This window comes from Oenanthe melanoleuca, chromosome 9 (assembly GCF_029582105.1).
Source record: "Oenanthe melanoleuca isolate GR-GAL-2019-014 chromosome 9, OMel1.0, whole genome shotgun sequence".
Classification (NCBI taxonomy): domain Eukaryota; kingdom Metazoa; phylum Chordata; class Aves; order Passeriformes; family Muscicapidae; genus Oenanthe; species Oenanthe melanoleuca.
Genome location: NC_079343.1, coordinates 90,652 through 114,872, shown reverse-complemented (window position 1 = coordinate 114,872; position 24,221 = coordinate 90,652). Strand labels below are relative to the sequence as shown.

Here is a 24,221-nt window from a genome sequence, read left to right as displayed (position 1 = left end):
ACTTGGAACAGCTCGTGAGCTTGGAGCAGAGCCCTCACTGGAGCTCATGCTGGAATTCCCAGGCTTTTGGTGGCTACTGACACTCAGGCCATCTGTCACGGTGTGACTTGAGTTTGCCAACCTTAATATATATTTAATTTCTTTTTAGAGACGGGACCCAGGAGTAGAGACAAGGCAGGCTTAAAACTTAGAAAGGTACAAGAATAAATTTATTAATAACACAAAAATATTCAGAATAAGATCCCTAGATTGTTTCCTCCTCCCCTTCATTCAGCATTTCTTACCAACAAACATACAGAGAGCACTTCAGTCAGTGATACATTTAAATAATCAGTTCAGTTTACTTAAGAGAGAAAAGTCCCTTTTTGGTTTTGGCTTAGGGGGCGTCTTCACCTCCATAATCCACATCCGCCCGGGAAAAATATTGCAGATTATGATTTTTCCTCCCATTCTTTCACAGTCCTTTCAGAGCTGTGCAATGGGTTATGTTACACACATGGGGTAGTACTTTTAAAGGCAGGCTGCTGAAAAACAAGATTCTCTTCATCTTCTTCACTATCAAATGTCTCTGTCTCTATTCCAGTCCCAAGACAGAGAGAGTTTCATTCACCGAGGCACAAAAGTCACCTCTTTCTCTATTAAATGTCTCTGTTCACTTTTCAGTCCCAGAACAGAGAGCTTTTACTTCTCCAAGGCAAAAATAAGGTTCTTCTTCTCAAGCATCCAAACCTCCCCAAGTATATTTCACAGTTTAAAGGAATTTTAGTAAAGTCACCATTCCCTTAGCCCGCAAAAAGGTTTTCAGCTACTTATCAGTTCGCATCTTTTCAATCTCTTCCCACCAGGAACTTTATCTTCATTGCGCTGACTTCTGAAGTCTCCAGGCTTTATTCCTTCCCATTCAGGAGAGCTTAGAAAAAATCAAGGATCTTATCCAGGCACGAAGAAGTTACATTTGTATCCAGAACGTGAAGAAACAGCAGGGGCAGCTGGAGGCCTCTTCTCTCAGAACGCAGAGGGAAGGGGGAAGGGAGAGCCTTTGCTGGCTCCCCGATCCCCCCTGCTCGGCCATGCCACGTGGAGAGGGGAGCTCCGGGCCGAGCTGGGCCATGCGGTCAGGAAGGGGGGGCCGGGACCATGCGGCCGGGCCGAGCCCCCCACAGAGCTGGGGCCGGGGTCCCAAGCCGGGCCCCCAGCAGAGCCGGGGTGCCGAGCTGGGCCCCTCGCAGAGCCGGGGCACTGGGCTGGACTCCAGGCAGAGCCCAGAGCCGGGCCGCAGCCCCCCCGGCCCGGGGACCACCACCCCCGGAGACCGGAAGCCGAAAGAGAGAGGGCAGGGCTGATCCACCGTGATTTGTGAAAGCGAAATAACTTTTCATTGGTTTCCCGAGCTGTCCATCACCAAATCAGCTCTCTGATTGGTGGCAGCAGCTCACAGGGGAAGCTCCCAGAGACTGGAGAGCCCCTCCCACTTCCCAGCTCCAGGGGGCCTGCTCGGAGGTGAATCCACTCCACCCCTGTAATAAATAACGAGCCTTTTGTTCGCTCCCTGACATTGAAGGAATATTGCCAAGACTTATGAGGCCAGGATGTTAATTGTTCTGCTTTGATCCTCTGACAGACAGACCTTGAAAAAGATATCGCTAGAACTTGTTAATAGTTTTGCTCTGCTTGATAGGCCTTAAAGTAAAAAGCCAGAATGTGTTCTGCTTGCATAATCACATATTGTTTTAAGTGCCAAGAAAGGAGTCAGTGGCTGAGGAAGACTACTCACCCTCATCCCCCGACCACCAGAAGGCAGAAAAAGACCCCCTAGCAACTGGAGGAGCATGCGCAGAACTACTGGAAGAGGAGCACGTAACCCGAAAACTGAACAGCATAAAAGAAACAAACTAAGGGGGGTGGGGCGCAGCAGGTAGTGGAGCGGAGACTCCCCTGCTGCCCAGCGCTGATTTTGCTTTTGCTTTCTGTAACCAATAAATCTTTTAAATTATTATTCGATCTTTTATGGCCCATTGCGCTCATTTATAACAATTTGGTCTTGTGCCTCGGATCGAGATTTTGGAGGGGCTCTCTGCCTGCGGGGAGGCGCGCCCCACCATTTTGGTGGCCCCGGGGACGGGAGTCCTATCCCGACCTCAACCAACGAACCTAAAATTAAGAAAGCAAAAGCAAAGGTAGGAGGGCACAGTTGACCCCTTAAATTTTGTGCACAAAGTCCGGACGAAGACGCAGGACACGTAAGTATAAGGGATCCATTTGGGCGGGATCGGGATCCCGGAGTACAACGTGTGGTGTGTGTGTGAGAGGGGACTGGCAGCCAGATTCCCCAAGCGAGTGCGGACCCTTAGTAGTGCGGTTCCCATCGACCCGCGAGGGCGTGGGCCACGAAACAGGGGAAGCGAAAGTGATTTTTGGTGTGAGTAAAGGTACTCCGGAGGAAATGGGGCAGGGGAAGAGTAAACCTCCTGCAAGTGTTAAACTCCCACCTATACCTAGAGATAGTCCCTTGGGATTTTTACTAGAAAATTGGGACCATTTCCCTGGAACGGAAGGGAAGGATAAGGCAAAAATGATATATTACTGTGTAGAAGTCTGGGGTGGGAAGGAGATTTAAAGAAACGTGTTCTGGCCAATATTTGGGTCAACAGAGGATTGGATAAAACAGAGATTAAATATTTGGGTAAATACAAAAAAACCTGTTTGTTTGAAGGAAAGTGAGTATGCAAAAATCTGGATAGCCCGTCCTGAGGTTTTTATCTTTAAATTGACCGAAAAAGGGAATAACAAAAATAAGAAAAAGGGAGGTAGGAAAGAAGAAATCCTAATGGTACCCCCTCCACACGTACCCCCCCACAGGCCCCTGCCCCCAGTGCACCCCCCCTAGAGGAGGATTCGGATTCAGATCATTCGAGCTACTCAGGACCAGTCACTAGAGGGAGATCTAGGAAACAACAAGAAAATTTATTTCCATTAAGAGAAATGCCTATGAGAGGTCCTCAGGCAGGAATAGGATTTATATCTGTGCCCCTCAGTTCAGGGGATGTTAGGGAATTTAAGAAGGAAATGGGACACTTATTAGAAGACCCGCTGGGAGTTGCTGAAAGAGTGGACCAATTTCTGGGTCCTAATATGTATACCTGGGATGAATTACAGGCCATTTTGAACATCCTCTTTACGGCCGAAGAGAAAAATATGATTAGGAGGGAGGGCATGCGTATCTGGGACACCCAACACGCTCAGGGTCCTGCAGCTAACACCAAATGGCCCCTTCAAAATCCTCAGTGGGATCATCAGAATCCTGCACATCGAACACACATGCAGGACCTGAGGACAATCATAGTTCAGGGAATTAGGGAATCAGTCCCGAGAGGCCAGAACATCAATAAAGCATTTAATGAGAGACAAAAGAAGGATGAAACCCCCACAGAGTGGTTAGAGAGGTTGAGAAAAAATTTCCAGCTTTATTCAGGAATGGATCCAGATGGTCAAATGGGACAGGCAGTGTTGAAGGTACATTTTGTGTCTAAATCTTGGGAAGATATAAGGAAGAAGATACAAAAGCTGGAAGATTGGCAGGATAGAGGCTTAGATGAGCTATTGAGAGAGGCCCAAAAGGTGTATGTCCGAAGGGAAGAGGAAAGTCAGAAATGGCAAGTTAGAATGATGGTTGCTGCGGTACGAGAAAGTAGGGAACAGGGTCAGAGGGAGACACAGAGGCCAGTAAGAGAGCTTAAGGAGACTAGGGATTCAAGGGAGAGACAGGACATTAAGGTATGTTTTTATTGTGGGAAAAAAGGACATTTCAAGAAAGAGTGTAGGGTCAGGATTCGGGATGAAAAGGAGTTCAAGACAGATTAGAGGGGTCAGGGGCTCTATCTCTTGGGGACACGGAAACATCATAAGGAGCCCTTGATAAAACTGAAGGTGGATCCCCATGGCCAGGAAATAGTTTTTCTGGTTGACACAGGAGCTGAAAGATCAACTATTCAGTTTTTGCCAAAAGGATGTAGTCTATCTAAAGAGACTGCCACGGTAGTAGGAGCAAAGGGAGAACCCTTTGAGGTGGGGGTTATTAAAAGGGTGACAGTTGAATCAGAATCAAGAATTGGGTTGGGAGACTTTTTGTTAGTATCAGAATCTGAATATAATCTATTGGGGAGAGATATGATTATAGAACTAGAAATTAGGATAGAAGTAGTAGAGAAGGAACTACAAATTAAACTCTGTTCTCTCAGAGTGGAGGACGAAGAAAAGATAAACCCTGAAGTATGGTATAATCCAGGAAATGTGGGGCAGCTAAAAATAGCCCCATTTTCGGTGATTATTAGAAATCCGGAAGTCCTGGTAAAAATAAAGCAATATCCCATATCCCCTGAGGGTCGATGGGGATTAAAACCTGAGGTAGATAGATTGTTGAGCAAGGGGTTGCTAGAACCATGCATGTCACCCTTCAACACACCGATACTCCCTGTGCGCAAATCAGATGGCACTTATCGGTTAGTGCACGACTTAAGGGAAATTAATAAACCCACTCGGTTCCCCATGGTGGCAAATCCATATACACTCTTAAGTAAATTGGGGCCTAATAACTTATGGTATAGTGTCATAGATTTAAAGGATGCCTTTTGGGCTTGCCCTCTCCACGAGGCAAGCCGGGATTACTTTGCATTTGAATGGGAGGACCCCGATACAGGGAGGAGGCAACAGCTGAGGTGGACAGTGTTACCCCAGGGGTTCACAGAATCTCCAAATTTGTTTGGACAGGCATTGGAACAAATTTTGCAGGATTACCAAACAGGACCGGGAGTAACCCTGATACAATATATAGATGATCTGCTTCTGGCAGGAGAACATGAGGAGGATGTAAGGAAAGAAAGTATAAGGCTGTTGAATTTTCTGGGACTTAAGGGGTTAAAAGTTTCTAAGACTAAACTTCAGTTTGTAGAGGAGGAGGTAAAATATTTGGGGCACTATTTAAAGAAGGGAGAGAAAAGAACAGACCCTGAAAGGATCCAAGCAATTATGTCACTACCTACTCCAAAAAACAAGAGACAAGTTCGTCAAATTTTAGGACTTACCGGGTACTGCAGGCAGTGGATTGAAAATTATAGCAGTAAAGCTAGATTTCTTTACCATAAATTAACACAGGAAGGGCTAATGAAATGGAGTCAAGAAGACACAGAGAAACTTCAGGAATTAAAGGAAAGTTTGGTCCATGCCCCGGTCTTAAGCCTCCCGGATGTGAGGAGACCATTTTTCTTATTTGTAAACATAGAAGAGGGCATTGCATTTGGGGTACTTACCCAGGATTGGGCAGGGAAAAAGAAGCCTGTTGCATATTTATCAAAAATTTTAGATCCTGTGAGTAGGGGCTGGCCAACCTGTTTACAAATAGTGGCCGGATGTGCCCTATTGGTGGAAGAAGCTAGAAAAATTACTTTTAATGGTAATCTCAAAGTAATGTCCCCTCACAACATCCGGAGTGTATTACAGCAAAAGGCAGAAAAATGGATTTCAGATGCTAGGCTTCTAAAGTATGAAGAGGTATGGTAGAGGCACCCAATTTGACGTTAGAAACCACTGCACTACAGAACCCGGCCGCATTTTTATACGGGGAACCAGAGCATGAGTGTTTGACCCATGACTGTATAGCTACAATAGAGGAGCAGACGAAGATTAGACCGGATTTAGAAGAAGAGGAATTAGAAAGTGGTGAAAGACTTTTCGTGGATGGATCCTCCAGGGTAATAGAAGGGAAAAGAAAATCAGGGTATGCAATAGTGCAGGGTCCGAACTTACAGGTGGTAGAGTCGGGTGCATTAGATAGATCATGGTCTGCCCAGGCATGTGAATTATATGCAATATTAAGGGCCTTGAAACTTCTTGAGGGGAAGGAGGGGACAATACATACTGATTCTAGATATGGATTTGGAGTAGTCCATACATTTGGAAAGCTATGGGAAGAAAGGGGCCTTATCAACTCACAGGGGAAGGATTTGATACACCAGAAACTTATAGTTGAGATATTAAAAGCTCTGAGAGGGCCGACAAGGTTAGCAGTGGTTCATTTAAAGGGACACCAACGAGGAATAGATTTAAAAAGCAGGGGGAATAACGCTGCAAATCAGGAGGCAAAACGGGCAGCCCTAAAGGAAATGGTCCTAAAAGAAAAAGGGGGGCAAAGGGGAGAAGATGGAGTCAAGGACGGTGAAAACACTGACACAATTTTTACGAATGAGGAGAAAGAGAGACTTAGAAGAATGGGTGTTACAGAGGAAGCAGGAAAGTGGATATTAGCAGACGGCCGGGAAGTGCTACCAAAGGCAATAGCTCAGAGAGTATTGTATAAGTTACATCAGAAAACTCATTGGGGAGCCCAGGGGCTGGTGGATCACTTTGCCGCTAGGTACATGAGCATCGGGCTCCACGATATAGCTAGACATATCACAAAGGGATGTCCTACCTGTTTGCGGGTAAATCGAAGTAACCTCAGAAAATTACCCTATGGGGGAAGGCCTCTAGCAAAACAACCCTTTGCAAATATTCAAGTGGATTTTACCGAATTGCCAAAGGTGGGGAGGATTAAATATCTTTTAGTAGTAGTAGATCATCTTACTCATTATGTGGAAGCCTTCCCGACATCAAGGGAAACCGCACGAACAGTAGTAAAAGCCCTGCTGGAGGAGATAGTCCCCAGGTATGGTGTACCAGAAACAATTGACTCTGATAAGGGGCCGCACTTTACATCAAAGGTAACTCAGGAGCTGGCAGCAGCATTAGGAATAAAATGGGAACAACATACTCCTTGGCACCCTCAAAGTTCAGGCCGGGTAGAAAGGATGAATGGAGAAATAAAAAAACAACTTACTAAACTGGTACTAGAAATAAAATTATCCTGGGTTAAATGCATTCCCCTAGCCTTGCTGAACATTCGGACTCAGCCCCGGGTGGATTTGGGAATTTCCCCATTCGAGATGTTATATGGCATGCCCTATAGTTTAGAAGAGGCACAGACAAACCCAAATGTTAGTGAATGATACATTAACGAGTATTTAATAGCTCTGATGAAATTCAAAAAACAGCTATGGGAAAAAGGAATGTTGGTTCAGAGACCACCATTAGATCTTGTATTACATCAGGTTCAGCCCGGGGACTGGGTACTGATCCGAAGTTGGAAGGAAAATCCGATAACACCCAAGTGGGAAGGACCTTACCAGGTGTTGCTTACAACAGACACAGCGGTACGCACTGTGGAAAAAGGGTGGACTCACGCAAGCCGAATCAAGGGACCAGTAGATCCGTCTAAATTCACCAACGACCCCGGGTGGGAAGTGAAGGGCACACCTGGGAGCCTGAAACTGACACTTAAGAAGCGAGTAAGCTCTAATTAAAAGATAGGCTACATTATTCCCACCCCACCACAGGTATGAGACTTTTTCCACATGGGAGATAGACTGTGGGATCCAACATACTATTCCTTCCTGGCAGAGCTCCGAGCAACAGGAGCACCAATTGGGGGGGGGGAAGATCTGCTAAATGCAGCAGTAAGAATAAGACGTAATGCTGAAAATTGCTGGGGAAATTGTAACCCTTTTGTATGCTTTATTTGTTTAGTTTGTAAGGAGGAGTGGTGGACCCATTGCAGCAACAGTTACCCTCCAAGGGGAGTGTGTAAAAATTGTTATTCGGACCAAAGGCTACTCACCTCTCAGGTCCTGGCTACCAAAGTGGCTGCCAGAGAGCTTTTAAGAGGGTCTGAAGAGTGGTGGAAAATTTTTGCAAAAGGGATAAACCCCCAATTCTATTGTTATCACTCTAACGAACCTGCCCCATTTGTGGCCAAGATAGTAGCCCCCCTGTGCAGACGGTGGGTACCTGAACTCAGCTGCTATACCCCTCCAATTAAGAACTGCAAGTGGTATAAATACATAAAACGTATCAAAAAGCATAGGTCAAACACCCCTCCTGAAGAATACTCCTGCTGCCGAGAAGATGGAACTCCCCATAGCTCGTGGCAACCGAGTTGATGGGCAAGGCAGAGGAGATGAGAGCAGTGGAGGGGGGAGCCCGAGCAAAAGGGGAAAATGAGGAACAGGTACCCAGAGCTGTTGAGAGTCCAGGGAAAGAGAAAAGTCTGAGGTAAATTGGGAGGAAAATAAAAAGAGCAGTTGTGGAAAATGGGGAAGCTACCACCTCCAATTAGGAATCTTATATATAATGCTTTTGAAATCTGCGCTTGCAAGCCATGAACCTTTTAAATGGTCATTAATAAGGTGGGAGGACCAGAAAGTACTTAGTACAGTGGTGACTTCAGGAACCCCCTCGTTTAACTGCTACCTTTGTGACTTAACCCAAACGCACTCATGCTTGAACAAGGGGGGATTTTATTTTTGTCCGGCATCCAATCCAGGAAAACCTTATTGTAATTATCCTGGAGAATTTTATTGCGGATACTGGGGATGTGAGACAGTGGCTCTCGGATTTCCCCCGGGAGGAGGAAAGGATCAGTATATATCTGTAGGGTGGTGGCCTGCAGGATGCATTCCCCCTGAAATAGGAAAAGATCAGGGAGTGGGAAACCCTGGCAACTGCCATGGAATACAAATCAATGTTACAAACAATAAGGTCAAAGACGGGGTATGGACAATTGGCAAAACCTGGGGAGCTAGAGCATAGGAACCTGGAAAAGATAGGGGAGGACATTTTCTAATCAAGAGGGAACCAATTCCACATGATCCGGTACCTGTAGGGCCAAATCCAGTAATAGGTACCCAAAAAATAGAGGAAAATTGGAATGAGGCTATGAGGGAAAACACAACAGTGGCCACTAATAGATCTGTAGTTATGCCTGCCACTGTGTTACCACCAAAGTATGGGACGCTCTGGAAAGTAATGCAAGCTACCTTTGGGGTCCTCAACAGTACATATCCAAATCTAACCAAAGAGTGCTGGCTATGTTATACCATTAACCCACCTTTTTATGAAGCTTTGGGGTCCGCAGCAAAATCCAAACGTGTCAATGGATCAAATCCGCGGGAGTGCCTTTGGAAAACGGGGAAAGAAAGTACCCCAGGAATATCAATGGCACAAGTAAGTGGAAAAGGAAGGTGCATAGGCAATATACCTCGAGATAAAGATCATCTTTGTCAGGTAAAAATGGCTGTAACCGACTCCTGCAAGCCAGCTCAATGGCTGATCCCTGCTGCGAACACCAAATGGGCCTGCAACACATTAGGGGTAACCCCGTGTATATCAATATCTAATTTCAATGAAACATCCGAATACTGCATTCAGGTCATGGTAGTTCCCCGGATTGTGTACCACCGAAAAGACTATGTGTATGCTCATCAATTCACCCCAAAACACCACTTAGACAAAGGAGAACCGTTTACAGCCCGCACAGTTGCTGTATTACTAAGTATAGGAAGTGCTGGGATGGGGACAGAAGTGGCTTCCTTAGTGAAGCAACAGCAAGGATTTAAGGATCTCAGAATTTCAGTAGATGAAGATTTAAGTAAAATAGAAAAGGCAATAGACGGTCTTGTAAATTCAGTAAGATCTCTTTCGGAAGTTGTATTGCAGAATAGACGGGGATTGGACCTGTTGTTTTTACAGCAAGGGGGACTGTGTGTGGCTTTGCGAGAGGAGTGTTGCACCTATGCGGACCACACTGGGACAGTAACTGATACCACGGCTGAGCTCCGAAAACAACTGGAGCAGCGCAAGAGAGAAAGGGAGGCCCAACAAAATTGGTATGAGTCTTGGTTTAAATATTCACCCTGGCTAACGACCCTCTTGTCAACCTTAGCTGGACCAGTAATTTTAATAATTTTAGGGCTTGCTTTCGGCCCCTGTATTTTCAACAAAATAATTAGCATTGTAAAAAGCAGGTTAGAAGCCGCTCATCTCATGTTAATACGAGCAAAATATGAAGTCTTAAATGGGGAAGAGGAAAAAGATTATCTGGAGTTAAGTAGGAGGGAATTACAAAGATTTAGCGAACAAAAGTAATAATATAGAAAAAGGGGGGACTTGTAATAAATAACGAGCCTTTTGTTCGCTCCCTGACATTGAAGGAATATTGCCAAGACTTATGAGGCCAGGATGTTAATTGTTCTGCTTTGATCCTCTGACAGACAGACCTTGAAAAAGATATCGCTAGAACTTGTTAATAGTTTTGCTCTGCTTGATAGGCCTTAAAGTAAAAAGCCAGAATGTGTTCTGCTTGCATAATCACATATTGTTTTAAGTGCAAGAAAGGAGTCAGTGGCTGAGGAAGACTACTCACCCTCATCCCCCGACCACCAGAAGGCAGAAAAAGACCCCCTAGCAACTGGAGGAGCATGCGCAGAACTACTGGAAGAGGAGCACGTAACCCGAAAACTGAACAGCATAAAAGAAACAAACTAAGGGGGGTGGGGCGCAGCAGGTAGTGGAGCGGAGACTCCCCTGCTGCCCAGCGCTGATTTTGCTTTTGCTTTCTGTAACCAATAAATCTTTTAAATTATTATTCGATCTTTTATGGCCCATTGCGCTCATTTATAACAACCCCCGAGCACGTGAAACCAACACACCATCACCATCACTTGGATGGATTTTTTTCAGGCACATGCAGCCTGCTTTCCTCACAGAGCCAGTGGTGAAGAGGTTTGAGCAGAGCCTACTCACACTGATATCACCCAGGGCTGCAGTGCCAGCCCCTGACCTTACCTAACGGGGAAACCAGCAAATGCCTTTAATGCCTTTAAATTCAACTAGTATCTAATTATGAAATAATTCAGCTTAAAAGAGTTTTTCATTCTTAAAAAAAAATTCTAAATATTAATTCAATGAATTAATGACTAATGTAATCTGCATAATTCCAATGCATTTGATAAAACTGCACCATTTTAGATTAACTAAAAATCTGGATTCTAAATGCTGCCCCTTACTTTGATTAACTACCTGGCAAGCACCTCACTCATGCTCAACTTATACATGATACAAAATCTTAGCTGTTCTCCCGTATTAACAGAAACTTTACCTTCTTAACTATATAAAAAAATACAAGGTGGTCACTAACCTGGGAGAATAATGGGAGAGACAGTCACTGAGCTTTAGATCATGAGCACAAAAATTAAATCTCCATATTTTCTGTGAAGATACAGCTCCAGGAATTTATTCAACACTGCCATCTAAACTTCTCAAAAGAGAAATACATTTTTTCAAAATAAAATGTGGAATCTTAGTGATAGACAAGTAAAGCCCAATATTTTGCCTAAATTTGGATCAGGGATTACTTAAATGTTTTACCAGCAACATTAACTTTCAGATTGTAGAATCTTACCTTCTCATGTGCAGTACTGCAATTTCTGACCCTTTCTCTCCTTTCTCTCATTTCTCTAAAAGTGTTGCCATTACAAGCAATGACTAAATTAAACTATTTGTTTCAGAATTGCTCCTAAAAGATAAAAACACTCTTGGAGAAGCTTCTGAAAGCAGTTGGATAGACTGAAAGGAACTGGAGTTGAATTATGTAAGCCTTACATATAAATCCTTTTGTGCATATTACTATCCTTTCCAAATTATGGACAAGATTGTTACTTAAATTTCTTGTTCAGAAATATGTAGAATAAATGAAGTTTCTAAAATAAAGTTACCATTTCCACTGTACCTTTGCCAAAAGCACTGGTGTGACTTGTTGACCCCCTGTCTGTTGTGTTAAAAGTTGTGGATTATCTGCCCTTTCTAAGCACGTTTTGGGCCAGTGGCAAATTGCGAGAGTGACTATAGTCTGATGGTTACTTCAGAAGTACAGTCTAAGAAATGTTTTACTTTATACATAAACTGGAACAAGGGGAAAAACTGACATCTGAGATTATTTACAGAACATTCTCTGCATCAGATGTTAAGTATTGTCAGGAGAAATCCAGGAAGATCTACACACAAATTCCCACTCCACATTAACCCAAGGCAGGTCAGTTCTCATCTGTTTCCCAGAGCCACCTCTGTAGGGAGGTGTCTTACCACCATTATAAAGAGTCCCAGATCATGGGTACAAGGTCAGTCCTGGCACATCTCAGGTATGGACTGAGACTGTCATCAAGTAATTACACAAGTACACAGAAAAAGATTTCGAGGCGCTTCACCAGAAAAATCTTCACTGCTGAGGGACAACTGCCCACGTGGTCAGTCAAGAGCTTTGTGAATCTAAACACTGGCATCTAAAAGAAGATTTAGTGCCTATTTGTTCCTGCAATTCAGCCCTAATGGGCCTTTTCCCATCCTAGGCTTTCAAAAAGAAAAGATTAATTGACCATCAATAATATTCTTTCTCTTCCTGGCAAACTCTTACTGGATACAAAACGTATCTAATCATGTCAATCCATTTTCTTCTGTTGTTGACATGAAGTATCATATACCTCCAGGCTGGAAAACTTTCCTCATTTTTGATAGTGGAATAATTTTAGGCAACTGAACTTCAAGACAGCGGAGTGAAATTGCCAAGAGAAGGGCACAGGAGGATCAGTGCCATTTTGCACAGAATTAATTATTACTCTTTGCTCTCTAGAAGTTTAGCCTTTCTACAGCCTACCCTGGATTTTTTTCTCTTGTTCCTTCAGAGAGAAATGAGTCAGGGGCACTGTGGCACGGGGTGGGGGAGCGGTGATGGCGGCTGGGCCCCAAAGGGAAGGGATGGAAAAGAGACTTTGTTGACGAGCCCTGGGGCAGGGTCTGTTCTGGTGCTCCAGCAGGACTAATGGAAACAGCATGCTGAAATAGCAGGGTGTCCTGGCAGGGCAGGAGTGTGGCAGCAGAAGAAGAGGCAGCTCCCAGCTGGGCTATGGTGGTGGTAGCAGCAACCCTCCTCCTCCTCAGCCAAGAGCGAGAGGGAGCTAGCAACTGCCCCGCTCTCCTTTTACCTGCTTGTAATCTCGTGATGTCTCTGTCCCTCCCTCCGAGAGAATCTCCCAAAAACCAGAGGGGCTCCCCTCTCCTATCTCAAAATCCATCAGTGCCTCTTCAGCAAGTCAACGGGAAAAATTCCACACGCAACAGGTAAAAGAAAAACCAACCCCCCAACACCAGACTTGGCACTTCTTGTTAGTGCAGAATTCCTTTGGCAGTAAGTGGGAAGGTTTCCTGCTATCAAGTGCAGCCTAGGCAGGTTTGAAAATTTCCTTTCAGTTCCTAAATGCAGGATATCACAGCAGGGCAGGAGAAGGTGTCTCTGTGTCCTGGTGGCAGGCAGGGTGTCGCCAAGCACAGCCTGAGCTGTGCAGACAAGGCTCAGGAGGCACAGTGTGAGTGAAGGAGCTGGAATTCCAGAGCTCCTACAGCCTCCTGCCAGCAGGGCTGGGAAGTAGCTCTGTGCCCGTGCCTCCTGAGAGGGTGGCACAGAGTCCTTCCTCCCACCTCCGGCCACAGTGACAGCTGATCTGGAGCTGGGAATCTGCAAGAGCACGTGCTCCAGGAGTGACACAAACCAAGAATCCCTGCTCTGCATGCAGGAGATGGACTGTTTGAGAGTCAACTTCAGGAATACACTTCTCAAACTATTAAATTTTCCTTTAAATATTCTAAAATAATTGAAAGTTACCGTAGTAGTAGGAGTCAAATAAAATTTAGTACTTCCTGTGACTGATATATTTAAATCATCTAAGAGTCTCAGAAAATCCTCCCTAAAATCTCTATGTATGATATTTAAACCACAATATTCATGGTGAGTTTGTGAGGGGAGATTGAATATCTTCCTCATTCTTTCTGGGAGGTGCCTGAGGCAAATGATTAAAACCAGAAGAATTAAATTCTCCTGAGTTGCTTTCTTTACTTCAGATACAGAATTACATATAAATTTTTACTACTATTATTTGACCACTACAAATACTTCTAAAAGTGAGCAGTCTTCCATTTTGAAAAAAATAAAATCACCATTACTTATATGAATAATAATATTAAAATAGAACATTTATGAAATAGAAGAGAATAAGAGAGGCAGATAACAGCTGCCAGAGAACTCTGTATTATGCAATGAGTTTCTAATCACTAGTAAAAGTTTAGAAGTGCACATAGAAAGAAGTGATTGCCAAAAAGTTTTCAAGTACACTCTTAGTAAACAGTCACAAAGGGATAACCTTGACATACCTTACAGCACAGCTATAATACAATAGTCAAGCTGATCTTAGACAACTTCATTGGGTTCACTGATGAAATCAGCAGAACATGAAATAAGCCCAGTCTTACAGGATGCTTGCTTTTCAATCAAAATACTGCTTTAGTGAGTGTCAGTATTACCCTGAAAAATGAAGGCACAGGAGAAATGGGATTAGTGTTATTTTTTTCATTTTTAAAACTATGTGAAAAATTTCATTTCATCATTATGTCTACCTGTTAGTCTTCTCAGCAAACTTATTACTGTATCAGTATCTATTTCCATACATAGAGTCACGTAGTTCACATAATTTACATCACCGTCTTCCATGCTCTGTGTGTTGTTCCCAGTGCTCCTGGACATGCAATCCATAGGTTACACAGTTTTCAAGCAGCAGTTAGAGCAAAATGATTACACGGAGCTACCTTTGGCAAGGGGAGCCCACCTGCTTGGATAAAGAAAGAAAAAACACATTCCAACAGTATCATTTTGCACTCTCTATTCTCTGGGAGACCTTGAGTTTTGTCACCTCAGGTAACAATAGTCCTCAGAAGTGAAGGTCCAGGCTCAGCCTTTGCATTTGCATGAGATCAAGAGGTAAAATAAATTTACGGACAATACTGTCAAATTGTGTAACCAGATTATCAGAGAACCCAAACTGGATTGTTAGTTCTGAGTCAAATCAGTTCTTCTCCCTGAATCAGATATTCAGATGTTCCGTTTCCAAGGATCAATTTCCCATATCCTTGTAGCTTTCCTGATACTGAATATTAAAATATTAAAAGCATTTTGACACATTCAAAGAGCTCCATTCAAGTTCCTTTAGAGGAATGACATTCAGCCATTAGTGCCATTGGCAAACATACACAACAGATGAATGAAATGGTTTAGAGTATGAAAATAGCATGAAAAGCACACCAAGAGTCAAAATAAACATAATTTTTCTTTAATTAAACTCAGTTTAAAACAAATGTATGGACCTCATATATGTGGATGGTAGAATACCTGCAGAGAAATTCAAACCTGCACAGGAAAGCCTCCAAACACAATCTATCCTAGCAACAAGAAACTATGATCCTAAGAATGCACTGGAGATGTTTTTCTGTTGGTTTCTTTTAATAACAACTATAGACAAAACACTTGGTATGCATTTTGCTGTGTAAATATTGTGATCATGTACATGTCAGCTTTTCCAAGAAGTCCCATCTCAGTCAGTGACACAATTGCAGAACAAAGTAATCAGGCCCTCCCCTCTGTGTGTATGGCAGGCTGAGTATTCACCTGTGCTGCAGTTTCTCCCAAATTCCTTTTCAGTCTCTCCTTGGAAATGAAACCCTTTTCAGTTGCCCTCTGCCTGATTATTTGCCTGAATTTTGTTGTATGATACTTCTTACAGAGCCTGCATATGCTGCAAATTGAACTATTTTCCTCTTTCTCATCTGAGTTAATCTTAGTCACTGCAAAATTTAGTAATATAATGTGGTATTAAAGAATGGAGGATCAAAACCATGCAGGGAAACTTGATCTCACGTCCAGTAAGGTATTGGTCAAATGCACTGAGAAGGTTGTGCTGAGTTCTGCACCAGGCTGACGTTTTTCATATCGTATTAGTGATATTCTACTCTGCAAACTACTAAGAGAGATTTGTAGTTCAGGGAGGTTTTTGCACATTTCAAACTTTTGGAAATGTGTCACTTAATAGATTAGATTTCAAAGTACATCTAGCAGAGGTGTCCAAATGAATAACTGGGCAACAGATGTTCGCGGGGTCAGTATTTGGCTGCAGCATTGCAAGCCACTTTCTTCTAAGGTGAACAGGAAACCCCTGGAGTTCTCTGTCTGAATCCCTGCTTCATCCTCCAACCCAGGCACTGCCCCGAGTTCAAAGTTTGCCCTTGAAGACAGGAACACATAATACAGGTAAATGTGATCCCATTTCAAAACAACTCAAGTACCTGGCACAGAATTAACCTTGCAATAATGAGGCACAATTCAGATAAAAGCCACTCCCGCCTCTTGGTCAGGACACTCTTGAGCTTCAGTCAGAGAAATGGGAATCTGTGAAAGGGTACCTTGCTGAACTGTGATGGACTACATACCAAAGAAGATTAAGCCACAAGACAGAAAAACCTTGATGGATTTATTCCATTAGTCTGCAGAAGAGAGGGACATTTAATGTGAAGAAATATCGACAATGGAGAGACAGGAAATATTCCAAGTTCTGGTAAGAAGCCAATTGTATTGAGTATACAAAGCATTTATATAGGGTTTTACATGTATGGAACTTATATAGGGCTCTTATTTTTGGTAACAGTTTCCCATTGGTTATGCATTCTTCATGACATAACGTCACGTGGTAACATTATCTTATCACAAAGTTTCACAACATATTTCTTGGTCACTTCTTGCCCAGGGAGCATTTATCTGTGTCTGTCTCTCCCACAGTTTCTGCTCGACCAGGCCTAAGATACCAGGCCCCTTTACCAGTTCCATTGTACTCTCTGTTTTATTCCGTATAAAGAAATCCTAGTTTAAATCACCAAGCAAATTTTGTTTTGTCTATAACTAAGTTAGATCTTAACAGATCTTAGAGCTACAAGTTGAATAAATTTATTCTCTGGGATTGATGTTTTGATTTTGTGGCTTAAATATTTACCTGATAAGGTTTTTTATATTATACTACCTTTTTGGTCTGAAATAGGAAGACTGATTTCCATTCCTGTGCTCAAAGCCATTATCTCCAAAGCATTTACTCAGATGGCACATTTCACTTTAAATTTTATTCTAGCTTCAAGTGGAATGTTTTCTAACTACATTTCTGGTGGAGGTTTCATTCTTATATCCATGTGAGCTGAGTTATTCACAGTTAGAATTTTATTGCACCTAAATTACAAGTTTGGAATGTTGCTTTACATGTAATTAATTTGAGTAATTGTCACGGGTCTGCCAAACAGCTCATGTTCATTGAAATGAGGCTTTATAAATCAGACAGGCAGTGGATCTACCAGGAGGTGCAGTAGAGGAAGGCTGCAATAGCTAGTGGTGTTTTCATGTGTAATTAGAAAATGCATCGTTCTCCAATTAAGGAAATTAATTAAAATCAAGCAGATGGTAATCAAGGCATATTGCAATATAATTTTCTCTAGTATATGCATTACTCTCAGGTGCTATCAATGTACACTATTGGTTTTACACTGTAAATTTAGCTCCAAGATACATTATACTATTTATTCCTTAAGATAACCTTCTCACTCAATTTTCAATATGTTTTTCATTGAACTATACGATTAATCCTGTGCTACACATAAAAGGCAATATTTTTTTTGTCCACTATAGTTCTGGGTCAAATACAAACTTAGATTAACAATTATTTCATCCATATACAAATTAATCTCATTGTTATATGTGATGTGATGTGATGTGATTGATGTGATGTGATGTGATAGCATTGATTGTGTAATATAATGAGAATAATTATCATATTGACTCTTGGAAACTGAAAATGTTGCTCACTTCATGAAAAATATAACATTCTCCATAAAAATAATTGATACAGAAATTGTATCATTTGTTATTTTCTTTTTAAACATCTCGGAGCTCCCAAGGTAGATAATAGACCAGCAAGGCTCTGGAATGGCAAACATCCAACAAAAGCTAAAAATTAAAAATTTCAAAACAACCTATAGTATTTTCTTCATTTATCAACAAACAATTCAAAATAACAGAGCCACCTAGAAATCACAGGATCAGTTTCTCTAGTTGCAAGGGCTGAAATTTCAAAAAATACAAGTGACAGTAGCTAGGGTACCCTTTCAGTCATTCAAAAGTGCTTAATTACACACTCTTCTTGACATAGCAAAGACTTATATGTACACTCCATTGTACTTCTTATGATGCATAATTATAGTCAGATTTTGGTGAAAACAGATGGGAAAACACCCTTTCAAGCCATTTTGATGCATTCCAGTCAGTAACAATATCTGGTTCCCTGTCTAAGGCTCTAAGTGCACTTCATTTTTTACTGAGTTTGGCCAAAATATGTCAAGTAACTAAGACTGACTAGTGTCATGAAACCAGTGTTTCTGGATTGCTCTGGCAAGTGAACTATGTTCACTGTGCTGCAAAGGGAGGCAAAATGGAACAAGTCTCATCCCCTTCAAAAAATAAGTGCCCCAAAAAACCTCAATAATATCCAAATTTAGCCAGAGACAATAATTGCTGAGTGTAGCTGATAATAACCAAGTATAGCTGATAATAGCCAAGTGTAGCCGATAATTGCTGAGTTTAGCCGAAGAGCCAAATCTGGCTCAGTTTTTCTGAACTGAGCTGAGTTTAGCCAAAAAGTCGATAGCAGCTGAGTGTCGCCGATAATAGCCGAGTGTAGCTGATAATAGCTGAGTATAGCCAAAGATCCGATAATAGCCGAATGCAGCCAATTTGAGTTGAGTGTAGCAAATAATAGCTGAGATTAGCCAAATCTGGCTGAGATTTTCTGAGCCAAGCCAAGTTTAGACGAAAAGCTGAACGGAGCCGAGCTCCTGGGAATGCAGTGAGCGACAGCGAGTTTGGCTGAACTGAGGGGAGCTCTGCCGAATGCAGTTGCTGTAATCAATGATTCTCTAAGTTTTAGATTGAACTTCTGCTTAGCTTTCAATCTTACAGGAAAGGTGGACAGGAATGTGACAACCTGCAGGAGGTGTTCCCACAGCTATTTGCATCAGGGCTGTCCTGTCTCTTTGTTCTGCTTTTCTTATTAGAGGAGAGACTTGTTTATTTGGGTTTTTCTTTGCAATCCTTGGAGGTCAAGGTGATTTAGCCTCAAGCCAAAGGAGAATTCCCAATGGAGTTTCAGCAAGAGCTGCTATTAGGTGTCCTAAAGTGGTTTGTTTAGTGTTGATTTCATGCAATAAACAGTTGAATGTAATTTTCTCCTAGGATTTTCCCTGGGAATCAAAGCCCTTCCCTTGCTTATATTGCTGGGGATGTTTTTGTTCAAACTCCCTTAGTAGCTGGGAACTCCAAGGTGCTATGTGCTGTGGTCTAGCATTGCCAGTAATGGGGTTTCCTTTGGGAAAGCAGCTCCTTTAGGATGTGCTTCGTTCAGAATATTTACTTGAGCTGGATGTCTGGGAGAGGTGTTAGGATAACAGTCTTACTAGTTTTTCTTGGTTTCCAGGCTATTTCACCCAGTTCCTTCCAGGCCTTCCATTTCAAAGTGGGATGCAGAGCAGAATTGCTGCAGTTGGACTGTAAATACAGTTCAGCCAGAATGGGTCTAGGAACTTCAGCATCACAGATGTAAACGCTTGGGCATTTGTGAGTTTGCTGTAACTTGTGAAGTCCCAAGGCCTGAACAGCAGGCCCTGAGCCAAAGTTGACCTTGAGTTGAATGTTTAAACCAAATGTTACATTTTTATCCCCTCAGTAGTGAAATACCCGGGATCATTAGTGTCCTGCATTAGGTCTCTGCTCATTAGAGAAAGATGGCTTTACCATTCCATGTTTAGAGGCCGGACAGGGCCCTGAAATTAGTCCTGTGGCCTGGTTGGGTGGTCCATGGTCAAACGCAGCTCCCTGGATTGCTCCTTGAACTCTGGCCAGGCTGTGGTAGGAATCCAGGAGGAGGCTGAACCCAGCTGCTCCCGCACTGGATGTTGTGTGAGCTTCTTTATTGCACCCTGTCCAAACTGGTCCCAGCACAGTTGGAAGCCTCTTTGCCTGCGGGTGGATGCACCCATGGGAATTCCAGTTCTGGGAGGGACTCTCCAGTGCTTGGTTGGGACAGGGGTTTCCCTGCTGCTGTGTGGCTCTGGAGGATGGTGAAATCTCAGAGTCTGTGGTGCTGTATCTCAATCTCTGTAGCCAATCTTTGGTAGCAGTGCTATGGGGCATTGCTGAGCTTCTCCTTGTGAGATTCTTTGCTACTTTGAGCTGTAATAAATGACACTGAATTCCTGAAGTTAGTGTCTGTGTCTTTGGTGCTGATCCTAGCCATTGGCAAGACTGCTGGGAAGGATTGAAGGTTTTAGGCCTGAGTTCCCTTTGGTCAGTTTGCTCCCACTTTGGTGTAGTCCTGGAAGTGCCACTCACCTGCCAGGACCAAGGAGGTGCTGTCTGGGTGCTGGTTCTGTTCTGCAGTGGGAACTGGGAGCCACCGGGACGGCTTAGAGAATAATGAGGAGATGGGCTGGGGGAACCTGAACTGGGATCTTCTCCCTCCCTGACACTTGATACCAGGGCAGTAGGGAGATGCATATTTCCATCTAGCTCAGGATTTCTTAGGAAAATGAACAAAGTTCTGGAAGGTCCTTGGATGTGTGGGGTTTTTGTTCTAGTTCAGATTTAGAGCCCCCTTCTGTCATAAAGAAAACAAGCAGCACTTGCTACCACTGGGATACTTTAGCTCATTCCTTTTAAAATATTTTGAGTGCTCTGTAGCTGATTTGCTGATATCAACATGTACAAGGTTCTTGTTTTTGCAGTGTATTTCATCTCATTCCAGGTGGAATCGAATGTCCCTATAGTTATTTGTGACCTGCTGAACTGTTTTCAGAACCAATGCTGTCACTCAGGGCTCAAGGTTCCCAACCTGAATGATGTTGGGAACTCCAGGGGACTCAGACTTATGGTAGTTGTGCCCTTGTGACTGTGGAGCACCTTGGGTGAGCTAGAGACCTGGACATCTCTGTGGCCTTTACTCATGCCATGTAATAGCCACTAATGCATTTACTTGCAACTTCAGCTATGCTCTTGCTTATCTGAAGAATTCAAGTATTTTGTGATCAAATAAGTCTCTCCTCTCTTCTATCTGTATTTCTCATATTTTTCATCAAAAATTCATCTTTAGCTGTTTAAATTGGAACTTCTTTTGAAATCCACCGGGAAGAAAGGGAAGTCATGGTCAAAACACTCAAGCACTTGCGAGAGGTAAAGCAGAGGCTTATTTGCAAAGCTCTTCAAAGGAAAATGTCAACCGAATCAGGTACCAGCCTCAAAAATAGCTCAAGTTTTTCTTCTAATAATGGCATAATGGAAATAAAGGAATGGATTTGGTATAACTTTGAAATGTAGTTTAGGAAGTACAAACTGCACAAAATTTTCTCAGCAAGATGGAAGAAATTAGTACTTTTCCATCAAATCCCACCTTTGAGTGAGGCGATTTTTCTGGGTAGTTTTTCAACATGAGTGGCAGTGCGAGTTCCCAGATATGAGATTTGCTGTGACTATTGGTAGCTCACACTACCTCCAAAATGACAAGCTGCAGCTTATATATTTCATTTCTCTTTCCTTAGGGTAGAAATGCCCTGAAGTTGTTCTTGTCTCTGTCCATTGCAGGGTGGACTTGGATCTCTGCTCCAACTGTTCAGTTGTGTAGGATGGGCAGTTTTCAGGGATCTGATGAGTAACGGTGACGATTCCAGACTGGAGAGCTTCTCTGGCTGTGCTGTAGTGGTGTAACAGCTTCCTGGGTTCCTTCTCTGCTTCTGTCCCAGTGCAGATCTGTTCTGTCCTTTCAAGCAGTCTTTCTTTCTTTGGAAGCTGATACATCCTATGCTCAATGGGAGATCTTGGTGGGTGTTGCGTACTGCCTGCCTAGACTGGCAAACGCTGCTGCTGTGTTTGGAATACTGCCACGGAGATCCTGGGGACAGGTAACAATGCTTCTCCTTGCAGGTGGATCTGTGCTGCTGCACTGGGAGGCTCTGGTTTGTCCTGGGTTCCCAGAGAGAGCATTTCTCGGTGATATGCTAAGGCCTGAACAGCAGGCATGAGTTGGCTTACAAGATGAACCTTGGGCATGATGCTATTAATACCATCAAGACTCCTTAGTAAAAAATAGATGATCAAAACATTTGTATTAGTAGTTCTTAATGCCAAACTGCTCTACTGTTGTCGGGCTGTTTGTAATCACTTTATGTAGGGTATATCAAGAAATTCTGCCTTACAGATATCCCCAGAGACTTGTCAGTAGAATATTTTAGTCAAAATCCTCCTGGCTGTGGCCTGGACCCTGGCCAAGGCCCAGCCCCAGCTGCTTGAAAAGTGGGCCATCAGAACTGGATGTTTTCCGCACAAAAAGCTAAACAAGTCATTTGGATTTGTCAATTTGGGCCTATAAAGCTAGACCTCTTTTTGGGTGAACTGGAGAGCTCCGCTACAGGTGGACGCACCACGTAGGATTTCCCCAGTTGCCGAGAAGGGCTCTCCAGGTCCTCACTGTGAAACAGGGCTCCCCAGTGGCTGTGGACTCTGGCTGATGGCAGAGTGTTCAGGCAGTTGGGGATGTGTCTTCCTCAATCACTATTGTCACTCTCCCGCTTGTATAGTAATGATTAGATGCATTACCTTGCTTGTTTTGACTTGTTGCTAATGCCAAGTGAGTAATAAGCTTATTGTTTTACCCAATGTATCCTTTTACCTCTGTTTTTCCTCAACATTAATAGTAAAATAAAACCATTCTTCATCTTGGTGTCTGTGTCCATTCTGTTGCCACCGTCGATTGGCAAAACATGCAGTCACCGGTCACTGCCTGAGGTGGTCCAAGAAGAGATCCCAGGGAAGCCACAAAGTCTTCACTTGCTCCTTTTTCCTGATGGGTACACTGGAGTGAGTGCAGCAATCCCTAAGGATGAAGAAGGGCTTGCTTGGGATGGGGCGAAAAGACTTGGAGAAACCATTTTCCAGAACTATGCTAGTTTGAAGGTTTCTCCAATATCCGGTGCTTTTGTCCATTTCATGGGTGTTTTCTATTTTTAATGGACGTTTGAGTTCTAGGACACTAAGTTCAAAATGAAAAAGGCATTTTCTAGGCTATGGCATAATTTTTTTCCTTTTGTTGCTTTGTACTTCAGGATACACAGATGTTCTGTTGAGCCTCCCACATCAAGCAGTGAAAGTGCACAGTAGTTAAATGGATTAGTTGCTGTGTGAAGAATAGTGGATTAAACCTGATGGCGCTTCTATTGGTACACTGTGGAAACTTGTTGTTCCTGCGTACCTGGGGCTTTGGCCACACTTGGGGAGATATAAAATAAGCCCTTGGATTGCTCTGGACACATAATGGAAAATGTGTGTTTGGAGAAGCCCCCTGTGAATAGACTGCTGTTTTGTTGCAGATCTGCAGTAGTACTGGGTATGGCAGCGTGATTGAAGGGTTTGTGAGAACAGAGCAGGGAATGGACAAGTCAGCTCCAGGAGGTTGATGGTTGTCTCCTTATATTTACAGAATATGATAGAAATGTATCCCAACTATGCACCCAAAGCTTGTGGCAATAATTAATAACAATAACTGCATCTTTTTCTCCTGAGGTCTCTGAGAAGCATGGAACAAGAGCTGACCGAGAACTTGTTGGGGCCTTGGCAGAGAAAGAAGCAAATGGTGTTGAGAGAATTTCTGTCCCAGGGAGATCATGATTTTCTTAAAAATTCCAAAATTAGTCTGAATAGGAAAACATGTGCTTGGACACAAAAACCTCATGTGGAAGGTATTAGAAAGATGATTTAATGAGAGAGTCGTTGAAACATAGAAGTATGCTGATGTTAAGAATTTTGATAGAAACCAAACATCTGCAAATATTTGGCAGAAGACTGAAAGGTAAGTGAAATGTTTAAGGACACAAGCAGGAAAACATCCGCGGTGTGATTTGATTTCACATGTCTTATGGATTCAAATGTCCATATGTCAGTGGAGCTGGGTTGATATCCTTCAGTGGAAAGACAGGAATGTCCTGTTTCCTGGCTTTTTAGTAGCTTGAGTTTTGCCCAAGGAAGAGCATCTTGGTTTTGCTGCCATGTTCAGCCAGCATAGTGGTGTTTGGTATCTCCTTCCAGGAGCAGCAGGAGCCTGTGCTGCCACAGGCTGGCAGTAGCTACATGGAACAGACTGTGCTCTGATGTCATTTGGGGCACCCCAACATCCCTAGGAGAGGAAGCCATGTTGCAGTGGAGGAGCAGGTGTGTGGGGAATGAGGAGGGGGTCATGCTGGGTGCCCCATCCCCAGAAGGACCCAAAGCTGCCAGAAAATTCACAGGGAGGGGTGGGTGTAGAATACTAAATCCTGACAAATTTTTTGTATTTATAGGGATT

At 43.1% G+C, this 24,221-nt stretch overlaps 1 long non-coding RNA gene across 1 annotated transcript; it reads left to right on the top strand.

Annotated features, from left to right (window-relative positions):
- The first annotated feature begins 2,001 nt into the window (after window positions 1–2,001).
- LOC130256651 (uncharacterized) lies at window positions 2,002–7,410 on the top strand. The gene is made up of 3 exons (XR_008841159.1): window positions 2,002–2,106; window positions 2,182–2,240; window positions 7,143–7,410. It is a non-coding gene; the product is annotated as an uncharacterized LOC130256651 (long non-coding RNA).
- The last annotated feature ends 16,811 nt before the right edge of the window (window positions 7,411–24,221 follow it).